The sequence below is a fragment of the Anser brachyrhynchus genome (genome assembly GCF_964034855.1).
Source record: "Anser brachyrhynchus genome assembly, chromosome: 11".
NCBI classification, from domain to species: domain Eukaryota; kingdom Metazoa; phylum Chordata; class Aves; order Anseriformes; family Anatidae; genus Anser; species Anser brachyrhynchus.
Window position 1 is genome coordinate 2,738,551 of NC_137706.1, and position 12,806 is coordinate 2,751,356.

General features: G+C 51.0%; 1 long non-coding RNA gene across 2 annotated transcripts; it reads left to right on the plus strand.

The window, feature by feature from the left end:
* The first annotated feature begins 3,122 nt into the window (after positions 1-3,122).
* Positions 3,123-4,976, plus strand: LOC308200815. Of its 2 annotated transcripts, none has more exons than XR_013955835.1 (3): positions 3,123-3,506; positions 3,678-3,876; positions 3,995-4,976. It is a non-coding gene; the product is annotated as an uncharacterized lncRNA (long non-coding RNA). The 2 variants fall into 2 exon arrangements; XR_013955836.1 differs by having other exon boundaries at positions 3,155-3,206.
* Positions 4,977-12,806: the final 7,830 nt, after the last annotated feature.

The window sequence follows — 12,806 nt, forward strand, 5'->3', positions numbered from 1 at the left end:
GGTTTTGGTGGAGGAAGGGGGTGGGAGAGAGGACAGACCCTCTTTCCCCCCAAAGAGCCTCAGTTTGCGGCTTAGGTAAAAATAAAAATAGAAAAAAAAACATCACCAAAAAACACAACCAAAAATCTCTCCAGCGCAGGGATCCAGTCCAGGATCAATTCTCTCCCTTACATCCCCAGTCATAAACAAACAGCTTCCAGCTAAATCTTTTAAAGGTTAAAAGGAACAAAAATAGAAATAATAATCAAGGGCTTTTTTCTTCTCCTTCTGCTTGTTGGACAGCGCATTTTGGTCAGTCTAGCCTTGCATTTAGGGATGCTACTTGCATTTGAATAGCTGCCTGGCTGGTTATGGATCGGGAGGCTATGAGAGGAATCAGTATGCAAATTGTTTCAGTTACAATCGAAGGGTTCGATCTGGAGAAGGTGCCTGAGCGGAAGTCGCTGTCAGCCAGTGGTGCATTAGGCTGCCATTGCCTCCTCCGTGTGGGCCTGCTCTCCCTTCCCCTCGCCCTTTTTTATGCTTGTGTACAGGCTTCTCCGGCGGTAATTAAAACATACACACAAATCAGGGGCTGCTGCATATCACGCTGGTGCCTTTTGCAGGCTGCAGGCTCGGGGAAAGGGGGAGTGAATATATCGCCATGCTGCCAGGGTTATTATTATGCAGCAAGGGTGAGGCGATCAGTGAAATAAAACATTTATAAATGGTTTCGTGCTTACAGTAGGAGAGGTGGGCCGGGAGGGCCGCCCGGGCGCTGATCACACAGTGCAGGCTGCAAATCGATAACCCTTTCCTTGTAATCCCAGTAATTGTGGGAATCACGGCTCTCTGTTAAAGGGACAGCGGGCTGCAGCGGGGGCTGCGCTCGCACAGCCCCAGCCCCCCAAGGGCCCTCCCCGGCCGCCCCTGGCTTTGTCTGCAGGGAAGCTGGCAGGGTGGCAGGCAGGGAGGCCGGGGCAGGATCTGCCCCCCCCTTCACCGAGAGCCATTCCCACTGCCCCCTTTGCAGCCACACCAGTCCCTCCTGTCACCTGTGGTGTCCCTGACCCTGGACACAACATCCTCCTGCCCTCCGTGCCCCTCCATGTCACCCCTGCAGCTTGAGCTGCTGCCCCAGGGGGAAGGGAGCAGGAAGGGGCCAGGCACAGTGCTGCCTCCCCTGCCCAGGCTGCCCCATGGGGCCCAGCAGCTCGCCAGGCCCCACAGAGCAGCCAGCTCCTTGCCTTCCCCATCCCCAGCCCTGCCAGGAGGAGCGGGAGGCCTTGCGGCCCCATGTCGCTTGGGGTTCTGTGATTTCAGCGATGCTTTGTTGTGTGGCAGGGAGATGGGAAGGGCCGGCAGGGTGCTGGGCTCGGGCTGCCCCAGGTCCTGCCCGGCCCTGGGGTGCACCCAAGCACCCTGCGCCCACCCAGTCCCCTCAGCGGGCGGCTGCGGCCCTGGTGTGAGGCGGGCCTGCGGGTGCGTGGGCAGCGGCGGCGGGGACGTGGGGCCCAGCTCCTGCCCTCTCCTGCCGCTGACCATCTGTCATTCAATTAGGGCCGGGAGGCAGCTGAGGGGCTGGGGGAGCAGGGCTGGGGGTCAGCGACCCCGCGCACAACGGCCTGCTGCCTCGCAGACGGGAAGAAGTTCAAATGTTAAATGCTCTCCGGCCCCGGCTCATCCAGGGCACTCGCCTTTGGAGGCAGCCGAGGGGTGAAGGGCATCAGTCATTAGCACTTAGATTTCAGCTCCGAGGCTGACCCTGCCTTCTGTTGGGAGATTTTGGCCTGAAAAGCCTTAACCCTTCCCGGGCAGTCCGCACCCACCCCGGCACCCCTGGCCTGGCCAGGCTGCTCCCCGCAGCTTCCCCGGAGGCCTGGGGCTGCCCCCGGGGCAGGACAGGGGTCCCCGCAGCTCTGCCCCCTGCCGGCCTCGGCCCCGGCCCTGCTGGAGTGGGCAACAAGTCCCCTTGCCTCAGCAGCCACGCTGCCCACCCCTGCTGCCCCTCCTGTGGGGAGCCGTGCCACCCCTCCCCTTCCTACTGACAGAGCAGAACAAATTGATGAATTGAGCTTTCACTATGCTAATTCGGACATTATAAATATTTAACTATCAGCCCTAGCAGCCAGCCAGAGAGAGCTCCTCTCTGCTTTACGTGCCACTTGATCTAAAGTAAATGTTTACCCCAGAAGTGGCTGGGGCAATCTGAGCTTCCCTTTCCTGTCCCATTCTTCCTCAGGGGAGCCGGGTGGGTCCAAAAGAGGGGGCTTACCACGTCAGACTAATTTCTGAGAGCCTCCCTGAAGGCCTCCTCATTTTCGCTGTGCTAAGAGGCTGGACAGAGGCAGAGATATGACGTGCACCAGGCTCTGCTTCCAAGAGGGTCCCTGGCCGCCTCAGCCACCACCAGGCCCACTCAGCTGCCTGGAGCAGTTCTCACCTATGTTCAGAAAGGGAAAGGTTCCTGGCTTGGGCTCAAGGCAAGGAGGAAGGAGTTTTCGAGGGGAACTGGTTCCTACCACCCTTCTGACCTCAGAGGCGCAGGGCAAGGCCTCGGGAGGATGGTGGGCAGGCCGGAGAGCTGGTTCCCCCTGTGCTAATGTCAGCAGCCCGGCCCTGGCCCCGCAGCAGGCCTGCCTTGAGTGAGCCCACAGTGTTTACCACTATACCCGGGCTGCACCTAGCAAGAGGACCCCACGGCCTTCATTTTGAGGACAGATTACACTCCTCTCATCACATCAGCGTTTGGTACGTTTGGTACACTTTCTTGGTTGATTTACTTATTGTTCTCTGCTGAAGGGGAGCAGTTTTCTCCTTCAGCCTGGTGGCACATCACAAGTGTTCGCTGGTGATTGCAGAGCTTTACTGTTTCTGAAGGGTTTGAGCAGCTGTTTGATTCCCTTGGCTGTAACAGTTTTACAAGCTATTCAGCTTAGAAGGCTGTAGAAGCAAAAGGAAACCTTACTCACAGTGGTGCAGGGGTTTGGGGCTTCAAACAGCTCAGTAGGGGATCAGCCTGGGCGTTGTAAAGTGTTTATATGGCAGCTGTGCCGCTCACCCCAAGCAGCAGGCCTTGGGAAGCTGCCTTTCTGTTTACGAGCTCTGTTAATTGGTTAATGAGAAGCTTATGGTATCTATTATTTATTCTGCCCCTGCCTCTCACCTGCTAGCAAAAAGCACTGTCCTGCCCTGAGGAGGAGGCCGGTGGCCTGGTGCCTGGCTCGGTGGGCAGTGCGGGGCAGCCGCTGTCCTGGCACACCGTGCTGCCTGTGGGAGGGGGCTCCTGGCGTGGAGACAGCGTGGAGTTAACTGTGGGGTGCCACCACCTGAGCACGTCTGCGGGCTTGATGTTGATCTCTATGTTAAAATGCACAGAAGCACAGGAAATAATTCCCTGGATGCTGCTGCAAATTGCAGGGTTCAGCTGCTCGCCCAGCCCCCTGTTTTTTAAATGTGTGGGACTGGGGTGGTATTTTTGTGCTCTCTCTGCTTTGTCTGGGATGAGGTTGCAGCAGGCTGGCAAGGTGACGGGGAAAGGGAGGATCCAGCAAAAGGGAGAGGAAAAGGCTGGAAAGGAGTGGTGCAGCAGTAGTTACTTTGCTATAGGGTTAGATATTAGATTATCAGCAAAAGTTAATCCCAGTCACATGATAGATCTTACATTTGCTGTCATAAAATCTATCATTATTCAATAGGCATGGAAATCAAATTCTTCTGTGGACTATGAAGCAGGAATCTTTTAAAAATGTTTACCATGACAGACAACATATTGATCCTTAGTTTTGAGGCCTCACAGACAATTCAGAGACGTTCGTGATCACAAGCGGGCTTTGCTGTGTTCATTGTCCAAAATCAAACCCCACCAATTGGCTGCACGCACAGCTCTCCAAGCAGGTAGCTTTTATTTTCTTTACTTTAAAGACTACTGTTTTGTTATAGACAAATAACAAGGAAATTATATGGCATCGACCTGCCTGCAGTGACCTTGCTGTTTGCAGTAGTGCTCACGCAGATGCACGGTGAGGAGAAACGCCGCTACCTTCTGCCACAGAAGAAAAGTCGCCTTCTGTGGATGCGGCTGAGCTGGGATTTGCCACTGCAAATGGCCTCATTTATTCTTGCAGCGTGAAGGGGCTGATCTCATGTCAACGGGAGTCAATGCAAATTGCTTCACTGGTACTGGGGGCACTGGGCTGGGAGGTCCAGGTTGCTGCAGTATTTCTTACCCAGCTCTTCTAATTGCCTGAGAAAACTGACAGCTTTGATTCTCACGTTATTTTGTACTTTGCAAAGGCACAAATTCCAGTTTTTCTCTTCCACAATTGTCCATTCCTATCTCTCAGTCTCCCCCTTTCTGCCACGGTATCAGGAGCTGCAGAAGGAAGTTGAAAGGAAAGGCCAAAAGTGCTGATGCAGGGCATGGGGGAGCTCTGGCGGGTTACGGCACCGTTCCAGCACCTGGGCTCCTCCAGCGTGTGATGAAGGGGAGCCCATCCTTCCTCTGTGCCATGGCGAGGTACTTCAAGTCAGGAGAAAGAGCTCTTCTGGGTAAGGACTATCAACTGCAGGTGCTGTGTAAATGGCACCAGCTTTCCTGCCGGAGATGCTCAGTCATTTCACATGGATTGCAATATCACGTTTATAGGCTTGTTTTTCCCAGTCCCCTTCTGTGGACACTCTGGGGCAGTCCAGGAGGTGCCGCAGCACCACGGTGCCCAGCCGGTGGCACTGCTGCCCTCACCCTGGTGCTGGGGGGAGCAGAGGGGTGTGGGCACCCTCCAGCTTTGGAATTAGCAAGGTCTCTAATCTGTGCATATTTTAAAGTGTGGGGATCCCATAAATCCTTCCACATCTGGGATCGCTTGTAATGGCTGGTGTCAGGAGTTTACGGAGGAGCTCGCCTAAGATCTAGTGCCCAGAATCGATAGCAGCTGCAATTCCAGGCAGGGGGATAGGCTGAATCCTGATTTGATTCTCAGGTGTTTTCAATTGTATTGCCAGCAAAAAAATATTTTTGTTAAGTGATTCTTCTAGTCTGCTTGTGCCTTTTGAAGTTGCCTTTATTTCTTTGAGCTCAGATTCCTTGAGATCCTACCGCTGCTCCGTCCCCAAGCCCGCATGTATCTAATAAACCTGACAGCTTCCCAGCAGATGTCTCCATTTTCTCCATTTTCTCCTTTATTGAGAGGATGGACTTCACAGGAGAGTGCATCTTAGTGTGCAGGGCCAACACAGGCTTTTCAGAGAGCTGCCGGAGGCCCAGCTCATCTGCTTTGGCCGTGGAGGAGCAAGTGGACATTGCCCAGCAAGGCAGGGATTGAAATGCCCATCAGCTCAGCTTCTCTTTATTTTCCCTTTTCCCACTTGCCCTTGTACAGTGCATCTGACAACATTGGCTCTCACCTGCCTGCAAGCATACGGGCTGTCCTGGGCGGCACTGTTGGGGATTTCAGCCATCCCAGCTCACTGCGAGGACTGCCCATCCCCATTAACATCACTGCCTATTTCTGTCTGTGCTGGGCACTGCAGGAGCACCAAGGAAATGGAGGCTGGAGAAAAGGGCTCTGCAGTGCTCACAGCACGCTGGCTGGCATTGCTGGTTGGACACAGCCCTGTCCACAAGAAATGTCCTCTGGGCTGTGCTGAACCACAGGCCAGTCCTGGCCGGGCTCCCTTGGCTGCCCAGATTGCTCTGAAGTGCCCACATCTGACTTCCTTGTGAGTGGAAGAAGGGAACATGGAGGTGATGGGCAGCATCTGTAATAGGAAATTGCTGTCTGCAGATGTGTGTGAAGGAAAGCCTGTGTCAGACAATGGTATCAAGGGATAAATTCCACAAGTGAGTGAATCCATCTGAGTGTAAGACACAGGTTGTGCATTTTCCTCAAGAAGGAGCTGAACAGCTCCAAGGACATCAATCCACTTTATGAATGACATGGTTTCCTTAGTGTTGCCCATGCTTACTCAGTAGGAGAGAAGACAACAGGCAAACAAACAGATGTTTGACCCATCTCAGACCACGTTTTGAATCTTTACTCCCTTTGCGCTTACGCGGAGCTAGACTGGGAGTTTTGCTTGAATACAGAACAGCAGAGAGCTTGACTGCGTTCTTCAGAAGGAGCAATGTGAGAGCGCCTAAGCTGCAACAACATCTGGGCCATGCAGCCTTCTCTCCTGACTTGCTCTGCAGGTGGATGGGGTACAGCGAGAGATGCTTAAGATCTTTAAGAGTACAGTGGAAAGCAGCTTGTTACCACCTCCAAGCACAGAAATTTCTCCTGTCTTTGCTCTGAACAAATGGAAATCTGACTGCTCCTTCTAATCTTCCCCCATACACCTGGTGTTGCAGGGACCAGTGACAACCTGGCCCTGATAAAGACTTCAAGACTGGACCTATTATCTATACCCCAGAAACACTCTGATCATGTGGAAATGGTTAAACGTAAGAGAGTATATAACAGGTCATCTGTCTTTCAGCTACAGTCAGCTCTGAGGTGGGAGCGGATTGGCACAGCTGGGTGCAGCTATCACACGGAGCCTGCGAGTGCCGGTCAGTGAGCGGCAGCGGGCACATTGCGCAGCCTGGGCCGTCCCCTTTCATGTTGCTTGTTCACGGTGGGCTTGTCCACCAGCTTTGGAGAGCCCAGCCAAAGCACTGAAGCTGCTTTCTGAGTGATTGAGGCCCAAGATCAGGGTTGGCTGTCTGTCCCGTAGGGCGATGTGGGCTTTTCTTGACCCACTCTGTGCTGAGCACAGTGCGGGGCTCTTGGGCATGCCAGGCAATGCAAACCTCCCTGCCATCCTGCCCAGGGCTGTGGGAAGCATCACATAAGGGAGGCAGCTGGATGCCGGAGAGGTACAAGCCTTCATCTGCACGCTGCTCTCTGGGTATTTGCTCGTACACAGTATCGCTGTGGGCAGGGTGTAACCCCTGGCCTCCGGTTCAGATGGTTGCATGAAAACAATTAATCTTTCGGAGAGCAGTGAATGGAAACATTAGTGCCTCGACCCCTAACACAGGTGAGCATCCGTTCCTGATGCAAAGGCTTGCAGGCACCGGGAGCTTTTGCTGACTGCTGGCTTTCAGAGGCTTGTGGGTGTGTAAGGAAACACAGAGGGGTCTGGACAGATGGATATAGGAGGAAGCAGCAAAGCATCACGTTTGTTCTGGGCAAGCACTGGGGCAGGAGCCCTGAGATGAGCCGGGGAGCCCTTCTGGGCATGTGCTGGCCGAGGGAGCAGCTCTCACTTGCCAGAGGCAGCCCGACACAGCAGTGTGCTCCTGGCTGACAACCTGGGGGCATCTAACAAGTACCCAGCGTCACCTACTGCACCTCCCGGGGGAACCAGCCATCTGCGGTTCTGCTGGCTGTGCTGGACAGGAAGGGATAGTTCATTAGCAATTTATACGTTTGGTTTGCCTCCTAAAATGGATCCTTCCAGCGGTAGGGATGTGTCATTTCCCTGCTGAGATGCTCCTGCTTTCACTGTAGTGACTCCCAAGCAATCACGCTCAGTCTGAGCTGGAGTTACCGGCACTTGTAAACGCTGTAAATAAGCCGCAGGAGCAGGGTCACACAAGCATTTTGTCAGGTTCTGCCCTGTCAGTCTTATTTCATGGCTTCAGACAGAATATTAACGTGTTTGCATATGTAAATGTGTTAAAGCAAGCATCAGCTGAGGGAATACATTAAACTCAGTGGTCCTTCCTAGTTGATTTAATCTGACAGCACCTCCATTAAAAAAATAAAAAGCATCAGTTTTCCCTTTGTGACTTGATGTACAGTAATTAGCTTGTTAGAGCAGGAAACACCTCCTTTCATAATTGATTTTGCACCCCTTTTACTTGGATATCTCTGACAAGCTGTTTCTAGTTCCCCAAGGACACCATCAGTACTTCCCATGTGTTTGGAATTTCATGAATGTGAATAATGAATATGATTTATCCCTCCCACACTCCCATGCACGGGTAATATATGTAGCCAATTTGTGAACTGGACCTTGCATCAGAAGGATCGGTGTCAAAGTACTAACAACGTAGTGACCAGCCGTGTGCAGGAATTAGGACACAGCTAAGCGGTGATTTTCTGGGCATTAGCGGCAAGGAAACAGGTTGCACCATGTGTTTGTCCACCAGGGAGGAAAAAAATGGAGGAAGGTTTTCTGAATGGTCCTGTGTATCTAAGTTAGCATGCCAAATTGGTTGCTTATTACAGCTGGCACAGTGCCTTAGTGGGCTAATGTGTTAATAATGTGTAATGTTTCTCTTAGGCAATGGCACCACTCTTCATTAGTGCTTCTCGAGCCCTGTCACTGTTGCTTAGCTCCACATTTTGTTTCTGATGTTTGAGTGAGGGTATTTGAAATCAGGATTTCAGATCTGCTAATACATGTCACACACTCTTTAAAAATGGATTTTAAAAGGGCCTTGATAATTTTATGGCTACTAATAACATTTGTAGCTATGTGAGCTAAGCTAATGATAAGAGTAATCAAATTTCATGTTTCACGGCATAAAATGAGCAACTGTAGGGGTCAGGGAGGTATTCACTGCCTGCCCTCCTCCCCTGGGAGCCACCGTCTTTTCCAGTTGCTTCAGTAGATTAGCAGTGTTTGGGATGTGAAGCAGCACAGCGCTGCAGGAAAGTTCAGGGTCTTACACCACACAGACCAAGGAGGATCCTGGTTTCAGTTGGCAAATGGAGTGTAACCTCTGAGCGACGCATTTGTTTCACCCTGGTTAAGCCCCCAACCATGGCACTGGGTACACGGGACTGATCTGACCCATTTTTGTGGCTGTTCGGATATACAAGCCCCATATTTCTGAGCAGCCCTAGCATGGCCCCATAACTTCCACTTGAATTTTCCTACCAGTGGGTTTAAGTTTTCCATCAGTGAGCTGTGCCCACTTCGGGTGGGGGGCCAGAGCCAGGAGGCCGGCGCTGGGCAAGGTGACAGCAGCTTGAACTGAGGGCTGTTTCTGATCAGGACTTTCAGGCCTGTGTTTTGCCATGTAGTGCCTAGAGCGTTTTCTAGCACCCATTTTTTTAGTGTGATGTGTTTTCTAAAGCCTTTTAGTGCATTGTACCAGTGATGTACTGATGAGTCTAAAAGGATTCACTTAACACAATGCTTAATAAACTAGAAAAGAGATGCATTGAGTAAAAACAAAAAGCAGAGCCAGTCACAAAACTCAGTATTTTTTAAGGAGGGAAATAGCTGTTCTTTGTTTAAAAAGACTGTTTTCCAGAAAATACCTTATTTTTCTACTAAATACAGATTTTCATTTAAATGTGTAAATAATTAGGAAAGTTTCTTATTTTCCAACCGCATTTAACCTAACATCTTTTGATTCCCAAAGTGTACTTTTCAGGAGGTAGCTATCATCTTACAAAAACACACAAAAAAGTTAAAAAGCATCAAAAATGTTTTCGTCTTCATACACATTTTTGCAGAAAACCTGCTGTTGGTGGGCCAAGCCACATTTTGCCTCTGGGAGGTGTTCCCAGGCACAGGCTGGCAGCAGGGAAGGTGGGGAGCCCATGCCCAGCAGAGCTGCAGAGCTGGGGACAGATGCTGTCCCCAAACCAGCCCTCTGGGCACTGCGGGGCTGCAGGCAGCAGCCTGCCGGTATTAGCCAGGAGCGTGCAAAAGCACAAACGAGAGAGAGAGTGTTTATGGAGAGAGCCTTGGAGATAATTGAATTAAAGCCAGAGATCAGAAGTGTGCTGTAGAAAACATTTTTGCTTAGCATAATTTGATGATTAGAGCTGAGCGCAAGGTAACACGAGACCGTAATAAAGAGCCAGACGTAACACAGAAAATGAAGTCCTGGTTAATTCAGGCTTCCCAAGCACTGCTGCTAGAGCCGAGCTGGGGATCCCTCCCTCCAGCCCGTGGTGGGGGCCAGGCTGAGCCCCCCCAGGGGAACTGCCCCGGTGCCAGCAGGCACTGCCTGCTCCCGTCGCACCATGGGCATGTGGCCCTTTTGAGTGAGAAACGTGCGGTTAAAATTCTGTGATTCTGGGTAGAAATGAGGCTATAGAAACTCTCCCAGCACTGCTTCCCTTCCCCTCCCTGCTTTGGCATGGGGGTTTCTTGGAGGGAGACCCGTGCTGCTTGCAGGCTGAGGAGAAGCTGTACCTGTCCGAGAACGTGGGGATCATGGTGGGAAAGGCTGAGCTAAAGGCCCCTTAATTGTGGCCTTCAGCGCGGTAAGTGTAACACCACATCACTCTGTTTAGGGGATTTTGTGTACCTCTACCATCAAGGCTACATTTGTCTGTAGGATTAATCACTTTTTGATCCAGAGGGTTTAACACAGACAGCTTACTAGGAATGTGCCGCCTGCCTCTCCCAGGCTGGCAATTAGCTTTGTTTCTTCGTATTGTCTTGTTTATTATGCCCTTCTCGGTCTATTATTTTTTTTTTCTGACCAGCATGTAAATACACTAATTCATTTTCAATCCATTTTTAACTGTGCTTTTAGGAGACGTTTTAACAGAGGATTTTTTAGTAAAAGCTTTACGGTGAATACAGAAAATGAAAACCTCTCACTGCTAGGCAGAGAACAGGTCTGTAGATGACGCTGTGAAAAAAATCCTTGGAGAAACTCAAAGACATCATTTTGCTCTATTTTAGTGCTTTTTCTGTAGACGTGCTGAGGTTCTCCTGTTTGCCAGAAGGTCATCAAGACCCTGAATGATACCCATTGCCAATTAACTGGAATGCAAATAAGCTTCTGTGGGACACTAGGTTGTGCATCCCATGAAGGAGAAATCCATCCCAGCAGCTGTATGAGTACACGTGCACCCTTCAGAGATTAAGGACTGATCTCATGGCGGGCTGTTTTCTCCTGCATTTCATTGTCTGGGTGGCACAGAAAGCTCATGCCTCTGTGCCCCATCATGTAGCCTTTTCTGCCATAATCCCAGGCTAGCTAGCACAGAAGACGGATGATGTCTTTAGCCCTTCTCCTGTGTGCAGTTTGGATGTAGGGAAAAGGCAGGAAACCGTCCCTGAGGCCTACACCAAAACTGTCTACTGAGGATGCGGCTGGGAGGTATCCATGTGCCATTCTGGCTTGGAGTTGCACACGTATGGGACCTGGGAGCTACTGGCAAGAAACATGATGCTTGGCAGAGCCCCTCTGGACCTGGCAGCTTGCTCTGTGTCTGGAACCAACCCAAAGGCACTTGGATGCTACCCAAGGGCTCAGGGTTTTCCTGTTTCCAGACGTGGCTCTGTCATGAGTCTTCTGGGTGACCTTGGTCAAGCAAGTTCTCTGCTCCGTACCCATTTCTTGCTCAGTAATTGTGGTAATGATTCTGGACCACATTGCTACAGGGTTTTGCTGCATCCTGAGGACAAGCACAGTCTCAGGGCTGGATATTGCTGTGCAGAACAGCAGTTGGCTGCTGTAACTACAGTGTACTGAGCCAAAGCTTATAGAAATACGTGGAAGCTTTGCATTGACTACAGTCAGTTTTGGATCAGATGCTAAAAGATATATATATATATATTTTTTTTTCACCATCACACATCCCCAGTGTGGACTTACTAGCACGGTCTGAGCTGGATGCAGCACAAGCCACTTTTTCCTACCACAGGCAGTCTGTCTTCCTTCTTCTTGGCTCTTCTTTTAATAAATGTAACCTTTTCTCCTATGGCTTAGGCATTGTGTTGAACCACACCGACAAATGTTCTCAGGTTTTTAAAATATTTGGTATTAAAGAGATCAGGCCAGATGTGTTCTGCTGCCTTCATCACTCTAGGTTGTGTACTCTATGTTGAAATGATTATTGTCATCACCCAGTGAAAGGCAGCTGATGAAAGAGTCTCTTCCTCTGATGAGCTATCCGTCCGCCCATGCCTGGTGCAGAGTGCACAGGTTTTGTTTTTGAGTGATGTATTGCTGTGTCAAAGTGGCTTATGTGCTGCTTAAACCTGCGCTGGTGAATGATAGAGAGTATATATTAAAAAATCTCATTGCAACTGGAGCTGTATTTTCTCACCCCCAGCTTCGGGAGCACCACAGCCGCCCCCGGCGTGGGCCCAGCAGAAGGCTGCGCTCCTGCCTAGGGCTCGCCGGGCTTTGTCACGAGCCCCTGTATCCGTGAGTGGCTGCTGCCAGCTTCGCTGTGCTTGAGCAAGCTGCTGCTTGTAAGTGAAAAGCTGAGGTGATTTGAAAGTAAAATCACTCTCGGAAATCACACATGAAAGAGTGGCTTGGGTCTGGGTCTGACTGATTGTGACGGTATTGATATTCGGACTTACTCCTCCCCGTTTCAGCTGCAGCACATGCAGGAGGCCCGCCGATGCCCCCTGCCTTCACAGCCTGCGTTAAAGAACCTGAGTTCTTCCTCTGCGGGCTGGAGAGGTGGTATGGACACGGTCTTTGCCTTGCAGATGTCTTGCTGATCCCTGCAGGTGTGATCTCAGACTTCTGTCGTTTCACATCCTCTTACCTGAGTTCATGCGAAGGAGACATCTGGAGATCCCGTTTTGTGGTTGCCATGAGAAACAGTGGCTACATCTTCTGAAGTTCGTATTAACCTGTGCATATTTCAATGCTGGGTCTTGTTCAGGTGCAAGCTTCATTTAACCTCAGCAACACCCCAGACCTTGGTCTCTTCCTCCTCCTGGTCTGGATGCTCTCAGTTACCTGCGACTCTCCTCAGAGCCAGGCTGAGCTGGGCTGTCTGCAACTCCTGCTGAAACGGCTGCTTTTGCAGGGTACTTGGTAATACACAAGCGAGGAGCGCTTTCCAAAAACGTCTCTGAAAGCCCTGCCAGGTATTTTTATTGTGTGCCAATCAAACAGC